This window comes from Thalassophryne amazonica, chromosome 2, assembly GCF_902500255.1.
Source record: "Thalassophryne amazonica chromosome 2, fThaAma1.1, whole genome shotgun sequence".
In the NCBI taxonomy this organism is placed as follows: domain Eukaryota; kingdom Metazoa; phylum Chordata; class Actinopteri; order Batrachoidiformes; family Batrachoididae; genus Thalassophryne; species Thalassophryne amazonica.
The window spans coordinates 101,083,684-101,100,168 of NC_047104.1; the positions used below are offsets into that span (position 1 = coordinate 101,083,684).

General features: G+C 38.1%; 1 protein-coding gene across 3 annotated transcripts in view; it reads left to right on the forward strand.

The window, feature by feature from the left end:
- Positions 1-1,365: 1,365 nt before the first annotated feature.
- tead1b (TEA domain family member 1b) overlaps positions 1,366-16,485 on the forward strand; it is a 177,686-nt gene continuing 162,566 nt past the window's right edge. The window contains exons 1-2 of one of the 3 annotated variants that reach the window (XM_034190731.1): positions 1,366-1,741; positions 2,166-2,277. The gene's annotated coding sequence lies outside the window, so the exon portion shown is untranslated. The remainder of the gene's footprint in view (positions 1,742-2,165; positions 2,278-16,485) is intronic. The other 2 variants (XM_034190716.1, XM_034190723.1) reach the window with 2 other exon arrangements.

Genomic DNA, 16,485 nt, shown 5'->3' on the forward strand with positions numbered 1-16,485 from the left:
CCTGCTGTAACCAGGTTTCTGTAAGGCAGAATAAATCAATATGTTGATCAATTATTATATCATTTACCAACAGGGACTTAGAAGAGAGAGACCTAATGTTTAATAGACCACATTTAACTGTTTTAGTCTGTTGTGCAGTTGAAGGTGCTATATTATTTTTTCTTTTTGAATTTTTATGCTTAAATAGGTTTTTGCTGGTTATTGGTAGTCTGGGAGCAGACACCGTCTCTACGGGGATGGGGTAATGAGGGGATGGCAGGGGGAGAGAAGCTGCAGAGAGGTGTGTAAGACTACAACTCTGCTTCCTGGTCCCAACCCTGGATAGTCACGGTTTGGAGGATTTAAGAAAATTGGCCAGATTTCTAGAAATGAGAGCTGCTCCATCCAAAGTGGGATGGATGCCGTCTCTCCTAACAAGACCAGGTTTCCCCCAGAAGCTTTGCCAATTATCTATGAAGCCCACCTCATTTTTTGGACACCACTCAGACAGCCAGCAATTCAAGGAGAACATGCGGCTAAACATGTCACTCCCGGTCTGATAAATAAATAAATAAATAAAAATAAAAAAATCCACTTTTCACGACTGCTTTGGTGATTGCAGCCAAAAAGAAAACAGTACACCATTTCTCCATTAGAAGTGATGCTGTGTTTGCGCAGGCTGTCCCCGGAAGTGGTCAAATCCTGCGATATCAAGCAGAGGTTCAAACAAGACTGCGCTTCCCTATTAAAGTAACCCGAATTAAGTGATTTGCAAAGTCGTTAGTGGGGGTCAGCTTCAGAAGCACCTCTGATTTGCCTCTGTCAGATGGCTGAGGTCCATCAGGACTAAAACCTCAAGACACAAAAACTTTCTGTCTGCAGCTAGACTTAAATAATACCAGAGACCCCCGTTTACCCCGCCCCCCCCCACTCCCACAATGTACATATTGATCATTGCTGCACTGAAAGGTACTGTACCTCTACAAGCCTTTGCACAGCCCCATTCCACTAGGTTATATTTATTTGACAGTGAACAGTTTTGCCTATTTGTCTGTTTCTTGCATAAGTATTTTTTTTTCCTTTTCTTTTTATTGTTGTTTATGCACCAATGACACCGGATGAAATTCCTTGTATGTGTGAGAACTCATTTGGCAATAAATTTGATTCGATCGTCTCAGTGACACTTCTGACAGCCCACATTTCAAAAATGTGACATTGTTCCACCATTAATTTATATTGTTGCAAATCATGTTGCAAAATGCTTACAATGTTAGATTAACATTGATCAATCACAAAAGTGAATCAGCTCTTCTTGGAAATAAATCTTACTTGACTGACAAGCAAAAAAAAAAAAAAAAAAAAAAAAAAAGAATCCAGAAGTATTTATCTTGTTACACAGGTGGTGGAGCTGGATTAACATCATCGCGGCTGTGAAGCCGGGAAGTCTGAGTCAGGCCGAGGTCCCTGAAGGCCACAGTTCCCGGGATGTTCCCACCCTGTCCCTCGCGCTGGGCTCCGGATGACGCCACCTCTGGCTCCGCCCCTCCTTAAACTCGCTCTTTGCGTTCATTTCATTCCTCTTCTCATTCCGAGCATTCTTCGCATCTCTGTCAGTGCGCGAAGCCAGTCACCGACACCTTCCTGGCTGGCCCAGAAACACCAGAATTACTTGACATAGTATTTAAAAAAAAAAGAAAAAAAAATACCCTGTAATCTCACATTAGCAGAAAGGGACATTTTTACATGAGATATCAATAACGAGGTAAGTTTCAATGGTAGTTGCAGATATGCAAACTGACTTCCTTTCGTGAGGTTTAACATCTTTGTGAATAGTGGACAAATACGTTGAATGAAAATGCTGTTTATTGTAGGTTTCGCCCTTTGTTTTGGACTAAATATCTCCTCGGCTCAGAGACGGTGGCCGAGTCTCGTCGCTGTTGCAACAAGCTGCTCACTTTGAACACTCGCTGCTTTGACACAGCCGCGAAAATCTTTGACATTTTTGACATTTTTTTCCAAAACAAGCCCGTCCGTGCCCTCCTTTAAAGCCTCTGCTGCGGAATACTCCGTGTCAGAACCTCACAAACTCCCAGCCAGATTCGGCATGAACTAAAAATACACTGCACGAATAACAATTTTGGACAAGATGACGATTGTAAACGCTGCTGTTTTCCTCCTCTCCGTAGTTGCTTCAGCCTGGAGTTGGACGTTTCACCGGAACAGCTCGAAAACACGGTGGAGAGACTTGTTGCTTCGACACGTTTGACGGCGCGTTTTTAACCGCAAAACAACTTGTGTGTAAGTATATTTTCTATTTTGTTACTCGGCAAGACTATAGGGATTGAAGTCGGTCAAACAAAACCGGCTGAAGCTCCAGGAGCCACAGCAAATCTTTGAACGTTTGGGAAAACTAGTCTATTTTTTTTTTTTTTAAAGGAGGAATGTTTGGTAAAACTCATTTATTACAAAGCAAATGGAATGTTTGGTAAAACTCTTTTATTGCAAAGTAAAGTGGACGTTTGAAAAAACGCCTTTTTACAAAGCAAAACGATTTGGTCAAGCTCCTTTATTACAGAGCAAAGGGAATCTTTGGTAAAACTTTATTACAAAGCAAAAGGGCCTCTAAAACTCATTTATTACAAAGCAAAAAAAAAAAAAAAAAATTAAAGGATTTATTTAAAAAGCAAAGAAACATTGGTAAAACTCTTTAATTGCAAAGTTAACAGAAAACTCAAAGGGAATTTGGTAAAGCTACTTTATTTCAGAAGCAAAAGGAATCTTTGGTAAAACTTTATTACAAAGCAAAAGGGCCTCTAAAACTCATTTATTACAAAGCAAAAAAAAAAAAAAAAAAAAAAAAAAAAATTAAAGGATTTATTTAAAAAGCAAAGAAACATTGGTAAAACTCTTTAATTGCAAAGTTAACAGAAAACTCAAAGGGAATTTGGTAAAGCTACTTTATTTCAGAAGCAAAAGGAATGCTTGGTAAAATTCTTTTATTAAGATGGAAAGGGAAAGTTTGACATTACTCCTTTATTAGAAAAAGGCAAAGAAACAAAAAAGGGAGCATTTGTCAAAACTCCTTTATTAAAAAGCAAAGGGTACATTTGGCAAAAGTCTTTTTTTTTTCTTTTTAAAGGTGACTGTTACAATTCCTTTCTTAAAAAAACAAACAATGAGAATGTTTGGGAAAAACTTGCAATTCTGCTTCTCATACAGTACCTGTAGAATTCATGTTTTTTCATATGTCTCCCATACATGTAGCCACATTCACGTTATTAGAAACCATAAGAAATGTTTAGCCAAAACTCCTTTATTAAAAAGAAAAGTGAACGGTTAGCCAAAAATCTTTTATTAAACAGTCTAGGGAATGGTTAGGCAAAACTCTTTTATTAAAAAAGATAAAAGAATGGTTAGCCAAAACCTTTTTATTAAAAACTACAAGGGAATGGCAAACCAAAACTCCGTCATTAAAACGCAAAGACACTGTTACAAAGGATGATCTGATCCAGTGGATCGTATCAAGCCAAAATGTAAATTATTTTTGATTGATGGGAACCAGGTTCATGAAACATGAGTTTAACATTGATCTGCGTTCCGTTTTGGTCCATTTCACAGCTCCATGCTGACGGAGTTGCAGCTACTACTCTGTTGGTGCTTTCTGGAAGCTTAGCAGCAGCATCACCACATGCATTTCAAAAAATTAATTATACCCCGCTTCACTACAAATATGTACTGAGTCTGTTTTTGATGGATGGCACATGTGACTGACCAGTCAGATAACACTTTCCTTATGAATACAAAAGTTTTTGTTATTGTCTGTGTTTTCGTTCTGCTAACATACACTGTAAAGGCCCATAGCCAGGGGTGGCAGGGGGTCAGAAGTAACCCCCTTTTTGGGTGAAGGTCCACTATTGATGACATATTTTAAGACATTATATAATAATGATAATAATAATAATATGGAGTAGGCAGCACAGTGGTTTAGTGGTTAGCACTGTTGCCTCACAGCAAGAAGGTCATGTGTTTGATTCCCACCTGTGGCCTTTCTGTGTGGAGTTTGCATATTTGCGTGGGTTCTCTCCGGCTGCTCCGGCATCCTCCGACATCCAAAGACATGCAGGTTAGGTGGATTGGAAACTTTAAATTGCCTGTAGGTGTGTGTGTGGGTATGAATGTGTGTGTTTGTGTATATGTGGCCCTGCTACAGACTAGTGTCCTACACAGGGTGTACCCCGCCTCACACTCTATGACTGCTGGGGTAGCTGTACCAGTGGCTCCATTTGTAGATAATATCTTTAAAAAAATGTCTTTATTGTTTAATGTTGAAGGCTCCTCTCCAGAACACTATCTCAACCCTTCAAAAGTTGGACAAAAGTAGTGTGTTAAATATTGACTTCTGATTGTGCGGAGGTTATGTTTTTGCCCGTTTGTTTGGTTGTCTGTTTGTGAACAGCGTGGAACCCACAATATTTCATATATTGCTACAATTTTTTGTTTGTTTGTTTTTTTTTACAGAGGATTAATATCCTGATAGGCATGACTCATTCAACTTTCAAGGTCAATGGTCAAAGTCAGGAAAAATCTTGGCAAATTGTAGGGGGGCGGGAAAAAATCGATTCACGTCCGAATCACAATTCTTATTTATTACGATTCTGAATTAATCCAAAATGTCCAAGAATCGATTTTTAAAAAGCATTTTTTAAACATTTTCTTGCTTACTCGCTGCGTGTACTGTTTGTCAGGCAACGGCTTCCGTACTACAGCGTCCCCGCGAGGGGAGGGTCTGGCGTGCTTCAAACATTCGTGAGCTGCAGCTTAGCATAGCGGATGAAGAGCTTATTCAGCCAGCACCGTCTTTGCTGAAGGCAAATGTTTGGGTGCATTTTGGATTTTATTTGCTGAGTAAGAAGGAGCTTGACATGACTTGACATGACAGTGTGCAAAATCTGCAAAATGAAAGTCAAGTACTTCGGAAACACTTCAAATCCGCAAGCCCACATGCTACGCCATCACCCGGAGCTAAAAGAAGTGGAGCAGCATTATCTGCCGACTACTGACCAGCGCTTCGCTAAACTACCAGCCAACTCTGAACGAGCAAAGCAGATAAGTAAATTTGCATCTATAATCACTCGATTAACCTTGTAAAGCTACATTTTCTTAAACATAAATTTTTTTAAGTAATATAACTATTTCTCAGAGCTCTTTCAATTGAAAATCAATTCTGAATCGAATCGTCACCCCAAGAATCGGAATCGAATTGAATCGTGAGTTGTTGTACGATTCACATCCCTAGCAAACTGCAAAAATCCCTATCCTTTAACAATGAACAAATATTTAAGAATCCATAACTCTGTCAAAAAAGATATAATTTTTTTAATTTTTGTAAGATGGTATCCTTTATCAACGGGCAAAGTTTGATCTGGATCTGATCCAGATTAAAGATTTTGTGGCCATTTAAATTTAACATTGAAAAACCCCATTTAATGTATATTTTACATTATATCTTAATCAAACGTGCTCCAATCACTCTCATATTTGAAAGTGAGGTGCAGACTGGCACTCACTGTCGCTTGACAAAGTTTGATCCAGATCTGGTCTGGATTGTGGATTTTGTGGATGTTTGAATTTAATATTGAAAAGTCAATTTAGGGTACATTCTGCATTTTATCTCAATCAAACGTGCCTTAATCACTCTCATTTTTCTGTTATAAATTTACCTATATCACCAAAATTCCAGTTTTATGCCTGTTTGTCTGCCTTTCAGTTATCAGTCTGAACCCAAGTGCCAAAAAGCAATGGCAAATTGTGCATAGCAGAAATAGCCAATGTTCTGTGAAAATTATCTGAAAAAGGATTCAGCAGCTGAAAAAGTTGAAAAAAAAGAAAAGCTGACAACACCACAAAAAAAGTTTAATTCAAGTGCATGAACTAAATACACACGCGTGACATTTGATCACATCTAATTTATCTTATGAAATGCCACTTCTAACAGGACTTTAACCCTGAAATTTTTTTTCCAAGATAAAAATTTGTAGAAATGGAAACTAGTGTTGGCGGAGGTTTGCGCTCTACAAGTGCAGTGCTCCAGTTGCTTTTGAAAGTACCTACATCAAAGGCCAATTTTTGTTACACACCCAATCAGTGTTTCTCCTTCTTTATTTTTGAAGTTAAGATAAAACAGTTTAATCGTTAATGCTTGCATGTATTTTGAGCAGTTAATCAAAAAGGACTAATTTAATCTATTAGATCAAATACAACTTCTTATGTCAGTTGTTCTTCACATTCCATTTCTTGTTCTTTTTGGAAATGGCTGCTCAGCTCATACTGGAGCAGCTATTTACAGTACTGGAAAAAGCTCCAGGTACATTTATTTGGTCAAACTTTAAACAAATAATGAAAAGTGGCAAAATAGTAGTTACAATATATAAATAAGTCAAATGCCTTTCCTCGTTTTACCTTTAAAAATCCTAATTTCTTTTCAATAATAATAAATAAAATAAATAACTACATCCTATTTAATCAGATTTTGGCCATTATTTTATTATTGAGAAGTCATCTGCAACTGTGCTTGTGTTGTCATGTTATATGGGGTAATACACCTACAAAGAAATGCGTTTTTAAAATTTATTTGAAATTTAAGGTTTATAATATGATCATTTCAGGAAATTGATTAATTTATTTCATAAAATAGAAGAAAATCACATTTGTTTTTGTTGAGGTTTTTTTTTTGGGGGGGGGGGGGTAAAATATTTGGGCATTTCAAATTAGTGTTTTTTTTTTTTACCCCACTGATGAAAAAAAGGGGGGGGGGGGGTTAAACACAACATTTCAATCAAAATAACAAGTTGCTTGAAACATTTGCACAAAACTGTATATTTCATTGAGGTTTAGCTATTTTCCATATGTAAAGATAATTCCTCAAACCTTGGACTCTGTATAGATGTATGAAATATTTTAAATCAGTTCATTAACTAATTATTTAATTTTCCTATTATTAACAGTTGTCACGAACACGAAATAATTTTTCTGCTCTGCTGCCCTGAGTTTGGCTTGTCTCCACTTTAGATTTAGTTTGTTTTGAACAAACAGCCCAGTCGTCAGGTCACAGTTTACACAGCTCTTATATGCTGCTGTGATTCAATCATGGTATCTTTATTAATTAATAGAGGAGATGACAACAAAGATGACAACAAAGGTTGTGTTGGCTTCAGAACCACGGCCTCAGCCATTGTTGTTTGCTTTTGAAACCAAGACAGTGTAATTTTAAAGATACTTTTTCATATAGCAAATTACTCTTTCAGTGTTATGTAGTTGGATAAAATACAAAAAACAAAACACTCATAAAATCATGGTTGATTAACATATAATTCAGATTGAACAGTTGCTTCAGGGTAGATGAGCTTTTTAATTTAACCAGGTTACTCCCACTGAGACTGACACTTCTTTTGCAAGGGAAACCTGGACAACTATAAAGTTTCCAATTCACCTAACCTGCATGTCTTTAAATGTGGGAGGAAACCCAAGCAAACATAGGGAGAACACGCAAACTCCACACAGAAAGGCCACAGGTGGGAATCCAACCCATGACTTTATTGCTGTGAGGCAACAGTGCTAACCACTAAGCCACCATGCTTGCCGGAAAAGAAAAAAAAATTAGCCAAAAGTCAAGAAGTCTGCATAACAGTTGTGCAAGAAAAATACTTTTATTTTGATTCCACAGATTTGACCTTTGTAAAGTTTCTGTGCATCTTTAAAACCATTTACTTGGTGATAGGACATTATCTTTTACTTACTAAAGAGACTGATTACATTTAGCCAACACTGTTCTCCATGTTAATTACCTCCACCAAGGAGGTAATATATTCAGTGTTGTTTGACTGTCTGTTGAAACTTAGTGAATGGGTTGAGTACAGGCCATAGGAAGAAACCATTAATTTTTAGAGCTGATTTGATTAAGGGGTGGATCTAGGAGTTTTGTATTCACTTTATTTAACATTGCAAGACAGGGCTTTTGTCAACATTTTTGTGAATTTCTCAAGGGATAATTCCGAGCTTTATGAAAAAAAAAAATCAAGCATACGTGGAGTGCTAATATCTACATTATTGCTTGAGAATTTCATGAAAATGTTGCAAATTGCCCCATCTTGCAATGTTAAAGAAAGGGGGGGAAAAAGTTCTTGAATCTGTCCTCTTAATCAGCAGCAGCGGCAGCATGGTGGCTAAGTGGTTAGCACTGTTGTGCTGTGTCCCAAGAATGTTCCCTGTGAATTTAAAGACTCTGGAAGTAATAAGACTGCACTTATGCTGAGCAAAGATGGATGGACGCAAGGCCTTCGCATTGGCCATATTTTCATGGCCTTGGGTAAAAATCAGCGAGTTACTGTATTTTGTTTAATCAATGTAAACAGAACTGTATTCATACATTTGGGTTGAATGTTTATTAAATTTTGATTTTGAAACTCAAATTGTCATAAATTACAGTTATTGCTTAGAATGATCAAATAACACTGGTCCAAAAAAAATTCTTGCATGGACTTGGAGAACTGATTTAGGATCATTTTGGGGTGCTGAATCCAAATCTGAGCTCAGATATCCCATCACATTTTTTTGGAATCTGCATGTTCCATATTAATGGATTACGCAGAAGTTGCTCATTCACTCATGAGTTTGATGCCACTAATCATGCACAAAGCAGCTCAAAACCATAGTTTTTAAACCAGGTCTGCAGCTTTTGCTTCAATACTTGATACGAGAAATATGTTTTCTTATCTCAAAAACCTGATGTGATTGTCAAAAACTAACACCAAATTCGGATTTAGCAACCCAAATGATCCAAAATCCATTGAAAAACTCCATGCAAGAAAAACTGTGTTGACCAGTGTGTACATATTGTCACTGATGTTTTCTGCATCATATGGCCATCGGGTATTGCGAAGACCTGGTGTCCGTCCATCTGTCTGTCCATCCATTTGTCCGTCCGTATAAGTCCAGTTCTATTACTGCCACAGTCTTCAAATTCACAGGGAACATTCTTGGGACACAGACCTTGGACAAGTTCGAAGATAGCTAACCTTGACATATTGTAAAAGGTATTTTAAGAGGTTAAAAAGTCACATTCTGTGTGAACCTGTTCCATTTTGTTTTTGAGTGGCGGGCATGACAGCCAATCATCATAGAGCTGTACAGTGACATCAGTGGCTGGTCTCTCCAAAACCGCTTTTTTTGTGTGTTTATACACATGTTTCTCATATATTATGGAAAATAACACAATGGTCATATGGCCAAGGGTATTTTAGCACTGAGTTTTATTTTATTCTGTCAAGAGTTTTGCTGCTTAGTGTTTGTATTTGTTGCATGTATTCATATTCAGTAATCTGTATGACAGAGGAACTGATGGTCCATTATTGTTGGAAGAAGTGAAGACTTTATTTGTTAGCAAAGATTTATCTGTGGTAAAGGCCATGTGAATACAGTATTCGTCTCACATTTTATGTGAAATGATTATATGCAGAATTAATATTTTTTTTGGCTAAAAAATCTATACTGAAGAAGAACATTTGTGATCTGATATTGTCTGTGGATGCAGAATGATTCATTTTTTGCCATTAGATGTGATGTTTAGGTGGGGTAGAAACACATCAAAACATCAGTGTTTTCCAGCAGTTATAGTAGGCTTACAAAGACGACACTCCTGCAGCCGTTCACGCTGTGTGTGCCCTGAGGTAAACCCTGGTCTAGAAAGGGAATTTTAGAGTGTGGGCTGCTGCTCTGCAGTTTGAACAAGGCCCACTGAGGCTAGTGGAGAGTGCCACCACCAAAAAGGAAAAGCTGGCACAAAGCCACTGACGTCATCTGAGTAAATCTGTTTCAGGACTGTAACCATAAAATGACTACCATCAACCAGATGCACTTTGGCCATGTCAACCACCTTAGTTAAGTACATATTTTTTCATGTACAGACTAATGCATACAGATTTGAAATAATATTTTAACGATATCAATGCCATTATCAAATCTGCTTATCAGTCAGATTATTTATCAATTCCCATATCTTATTAATATGGCACGGCACAAACCACAAACACACTTTCGTGAGAAGCAACACGCTTTGTTAGCGTATTCGTGGTCACTTGAATGGAAAGGATAGAATCTGCGGTTATATCCGTTTTTTGAAGACCATTCCCACACTGTGCTGGGCTTCGTTCTTGCAGCATGTCTGAGAGGCACTTAAAAAAAGCTCCCACTTTCCTCCTCAAAGTCTTGTCGTTGGGAAAACTGTCCACGTAATAAATATCAAGAGAGATGTTGCTGCATCTTCCCAAAACACTCCTATTCCCCATTTAGACATATTTAATGCCAAAGCCACAAAAAACACAGATGTTGAGCTGCAAAAAATTCTGGTTTTGTTTCGGTGTATGGGGCTGGAGGGGGCGGTGCCTCACATGATGTCACCGAAGTGCACCTTTCTTGCAGACTCACATGAGGGTTTATCAGCGGCAGATAAAATCCAGGTAAAATGTCCATTTTTATGACTTCATTTCCCCGTGCATATGGCACCAAAAATAAAACACAGTACATCAGTATTTTTCTATTTGTTATTTACTTTGAATAATCAGCTTATTTGACATTTCATTTATCAGAAATATATACTTTAACTTGCATGATCTATGGAAAATTGATGAATTTACATATATTGCACCTTGAGTTTGATCAAGAAAATGCCGTGCCACAAACACACGTTGTTGACCTAAACGAGTATGCATGCAGACTTGAAACTCTAAACTGGCCTATTATTTGTTAAATGTGAAATATTCATACCAAATTCCATCTTCCGTGAGATGTTCTGAGCACACTTCATCAGCAGTTTCATAAGTACGTGACTGTATGTTTTTTTTTCTTTTGTCCACTGAAAGAGTGTTCTGTAGATTCCCAAAGAAAGAGAAACACAAGATTAAGTTGACCTGAATTAGAAACACGAATTACAGTAGTGTCATCCATATAGTTGAGCTCTGTGTTAATGCAGAGGAAGTAAAGAATTTGACCATATAAATTACAAATCATGCTTATCCCTTTGTTTAGAGCACACCTCTTGTCTAAACTGCTTTTCTTAATTTTTAACACTGGATTGAAACACCCAAATTTCTGCTTTACCATTTCAGCATGACCGTATTTACCATAATGTACATTAGACATTTGCACTTTTAAAAACAGAGATAATTATCATGTCTTGCTCAGTCATAATGCTGGTCTTAAAAGTTATGGAATGTTGTAAAATCTACTTAATCTGATAATATGCTTCATATCTTTATCTGATGATCATATTTAAATGGAAAGTAATGTGTAATCAATGACCCATCAAATGAGTCAGATGCTGAAACCACTAGAAATGTTTCAGTTCTCAGGAAAGATGCAGGAAATCTGAGTTTCAACAACTTCCTTTTTCATAGCTGGCCATAGTAGCAGTAGTGGTGTTTTGCTTCCCACTAATGAGAGGAAAGTCATTGAACACTGGCACTCAGTCACTTCATTGACTTTGTTGATAGATTGTATTTAAATATAGATTGTTGTCATTCTGGCAAACATCTTCTCCTCTCACTGCATCTGATAAATTCCTACAAGACCATTTGTCAATGGCTGCAAAATTTCTATTCTGACTGACATAGATCAGAGAGAACCTCTGTGCCCTGGATTCAGTGGAGACAGAGACAGAGTGCAGGGCAAGCATCCAACATTAATATGCAGCCTTTGACAAGTAAATTAGTTTGGAAATAGCTGCAACACAGCAGCAGAAAGCTGCATTGTCTTAACGTAGTTTTCCATGCAGTCCTTGTAATAGTTCTAAATAGTAGGCATTTTCAGCAAGGAATATCGTTTGTTATGTAATGTGAATATACGAGGTCTGTTAGAAAACTATCCGACCTTTTTATTTTTTGCAAAAACTATATGGATTTGAATCATGTGCGCTTGCATCAGCCAAGCTTGAACCTTCGTGCGCATGCATGAGTTTTTTCACGCCTGTCGGTTGCGTCATTCGCCTGTGAGCATGCTTTGAGTGAGCAGTGGTCCACCCCAACTCGTCGGATTTTCATTGCAAGGAAAATGTCTGAACGATTTGGAGCTTTGCTGCATCAAATTTTTCCAGAAACTGTGAGAGACAGCCAGGTGGAAACCATTTGGAAGATTCAGATGGCTTTCAGGGACGATTCTATGGGGATCACACAGATTAAGGAGTGTTACAACCGGTTTAAAGACGGCGCACAATGACGGAGGGGGCGCCGCGCTTTAAGCGGCGATCGACAGGCTGAAACGACCAGATCATTTCCAAAGTGAATGCTATGTTGGTCCGGGACATCGTCTGACTACTACAGAAATGGCAGAAGATGTGGACATAGCACTTTTTTGGCACATTCCACTGTTACAGGAGTTTCTGTCATGGAAAGAGGAGCAGAGGAATTCACCACGGAGCCGCTAATGGCGCGGGACAAAAGCACCTCCGTGTTGGTCTCACAGGACATGCCCTGACATGCCTAGCTCTTGCACCATTCAGAAGATTCAGACGGCTTTCGGTGGCTTTTCAGTCGTGTGACTATCCGAGAAATTGTGGACGAGCTGGACATGCCACAACATGTCCTGTGAGGCTTCATCACGGCGTTGCTTTTTGTTATCCGCCATTAGCGGCTCCGTCCCGACGCGCGTCACCTGTCCAGGGCGTACCCCACCTTTTACCCAATGACCACTGGGAGAGGCTCCAGCCCCCCATGACCTTTAATTGGAAGAAGCGGTTATAGGAAATTAATGAATTTCCAAAGATTCAGAATTTGTTTTCAACCAAAGTAACAAGTATTCAGTTCAGTTCAGTTTATTGATATAGTGCCAAATCAAAGCAAAAGTTGTAACAAGATTCTTCACAAGGCGCTTCAGAAGGCTAAGGTCAAACCTTACCAAGCCAAGGCCATTCAGATTTCAAGAACATATTGTCTAAGACACCATCAGTTACACTGGGACAACTGACTTGTGTTCAGTCAGCCAGATAAGGGGGACTGCTTGCTTTGATCAGGTACATCAAATATGATAGTACAGCCATGTGGAGTGCTTCCCTACATGTGATCTATCTGATTTTAAATGACTAATTAATCGACAAGTTTTTTTCATACAGAGACAGCACCAACATCAAAAATTACTCTGCAAAATATTTCAATGTTTTGTGTGTTCCATAAAATAGCCAATGCAAAATGAGAAGAGTGTCAGGCCAATAGACCTTTCACCCAACCTCCGTATATTTGACCTGAAATACGCAATCATTGTGAAAACATTTTTCCGGTAATAAGTAAACAAATACAGTAAAATCATAGAAATCGATGAGTAAAACATGTTGAAAACTATCTTCGTATGAACCGGATATTCACACTCACCGGACAAAAACAAAAGCCCCAATGCTTTTGTATGGTTTTTAAACACCGTATATATATTGGATTTTGTATAAAGGATTTTCACTTGCATCAGACAAACCATCCAGTCCGACCGCAATGCATTTTCATTAAAAAGCCCTTCCATGTACTGGACAGAGCAGTCTGGCTTGATGTGCCCATTAACAGAGGTACGAAATTAAGTTCAGCACTGACACTTGCCAGTTGGAGGAAACTGGGTACTGTATTAAAAGCCCAGCAGTTTATTTTGTTCAAACTATGCTCAGACATAGGACCTGCAGTCTGATGTGCACCTGTTAAATCAGACACCGCAAAAGGCTGTGATGTCACTTTTCAGTCCTTCATCTTCCATCATATTTTAAAAGTTACTGCAATGCGCATGCCAATTTGGATCAAATGTGTTTGGCGCAAATGTCTGCAAATATGTCAAATAACTTAACACAAAGTCAGAAAATGATGCTCAAATGACCTTCAATTCATAGAGGAAATTGTACACGTTACCTTTGCTTTTGGAGGTACAGTAAATGATTTTGGAAAGAAAAGCTAATTGAGGGACAAATCCAGAAAAAAAGCATAATCCAGAAAAACTGCATAAAGACACGATGGAGAACTTTCAAACTGTCACGCACGTCGACGTTAGGAGTTACAGAGGAGCTGCAGAGGATTTTAAGGAACACTCACAGAGCCGTACGTCATCACCAACATGATCAGCTCTGTGAACACGTTTAAAAAGAAAGAAAATTAAAATCCATCATAATATTAAAAAAATAAAACATAGAATGCAAAATTTGGGCAGCATGGCCCTCTTTGGCACAAGCCAGTATTTCATAAAGCATAATGATGAGACACCAAGAGGATCATGCATCACATCGACCAGTATCATGTGTTACTTTGGGGGGAAATAATCAGCAGCATGGCTCCTCCTGGGGCAGACCAGCAATTCACAATGCAAATGTGACATAATGATATAAAATACAAATTAGTTTCATAAATACCTGGTGTGTCTATGAGGTAGGAATAAATAAATATCAGGATATTGAACATCTGGCCACTGTATAGGATCATTTTTCCATCGTCCAGCTTTGAGTTGGTACAGACAAAATGTCAGTCCTGCTGCTTCTAATTTGGTTTTATATCCGGCCAGGGCGATATTATCCAGGCCCTCTGAAATAAAGAGAAAAACACTAAAATGTTTAGACTAAAATACCTTGAGTTCTCGTTTGACTAAATCTAGACTAAAGTGTTGAGACTTTTGGTCAACTAAAACATGACTAGCAAAAATGATATGTGAATGACTAACTGTGACTAAGACTAAGAATGAACTTTGACACAAGACTAAATTGAAAAATGGTCGACAAAATTAACACTACCCGAAATTAAAGAATTTCTGAAACGTTCAAACTATGCTGAATGTGCATAGCTAGAAGACAGTCAGTGGCCTATGGATTTTGCCTTTTTACCGATCTGACTGACAAGCTCAAGGACAAACCCATCATCAACATGATCAGCTCCGTGAACATGTTTAAAAGCAAATTACACCTGCTATCCGTGACCTGCGGAACTTTCCACACGTGGACACAGAACTTAAGCGTCAGGGTAAAGACTGTGCGGAGCTTGAGAGTGCACATTATGATGATGAAATGCAGAGCATCTTGTCAGAATTTTCTCTGTTTTCAGTTTGGGAAAAATAAAGATGTGGACTGTATAATGTATAAAGTGGGATCACTCTCCAACCTGTGCTATTGATAATGAGATCCTCACACTGAAAAATGACACTGAGGTCAAATCCAGAGCAACACCTAACATCAATGTCCAATTCTGGAATGTAATGCAGAAAGAGAAGTACTCCAACCTCAGACAAACTGCACAGAATTTGACTGCACTTTTTGGATCAGTATGTTTGTGTGAGACTGCCTTTTCACATATGAATATCAAGTCAAAATACACATCCACCGTGACTGATGCCCACCTTGCTGCTTACGGCTGGCACTCAGCTCCTACTGTTCAGACTATGAGAGACTAGCTGCCTCCTCTCAGTGCCAGAAGTCCCACTAAGGTGGGGAACAAGTTTTCCAACTTGAATTAGGCATTGTATTAGTAGTAGTAGTAGTAGTAGTAGTAGTAGTTTACTTTATTTCAAACTCGAAGTCCATAAAAAAAAACATAGAGACAAATAAAGAAACATAGAGACAAAAAAAAAGGATTTTATATATATATATATATATATATATATATGTGTGTGTGTGTGTGTGTGTATAAATATAAATATAAAACAATACAGACAATAACACACAAAACATGCAATTATAAAAGCCTATTGTACCAGTGCTTCCACAGAGCTGACTGGTAACGCACAGAACTGACATAGGGGCTCACCAGAGTCTGTACAAGGGAGTATTATTTGAGTTGTTTGTTGTTGTGTTGTTATGCACCAGTCCTAGGCCTACTTGTGCTTATTCTTTGCACCATGCTCATTTATGTCAATAATGTTTTATTGTTATACCTTTATCTCTGTGCCAGAAAATTTTATTATATTGGTGCACAATAAATTATGGCTATGCTATGGCTTTTGATATGGCTTGATAGATCTTGATACACTTTCAACTTTAAAAGTAGATCTTGGTTCAAAAAAGGTTGAACACCCCTATTTTATGGGATGCCATCCTTTGTGCAAAATCATACTTAAAATTGACAAAATATTGAAGATGGTCTGATATAGCATTCAAAGGTCACCAAATAACCATTTAATGCACTGTAGACAGAGTAACTTCATCCAACATGAATGTTGAGATGTAATCCAATTCAAAACATTTAATTAAAAACAGAATGTTTTCATTTGCGCGCTGTGACACAGTCTCTGCTTCATGTATAGAGCTGCATGAGTCAGGAATCTGCAGCCTTATTTAGACCCCATTCAGACCGAGGTTTGCAATCCGGCTTAAGCAGGATAAAGCCATATCCTGCTTAAGTCAGATAAATTTTTCTGAAACTGAATGGCACAAATCTGACTCAAGTCAAGATTAATTTGAGCCAGATTTGAGCTGGATTCACTGTAGTCTGAATGCAAATGCCAGTT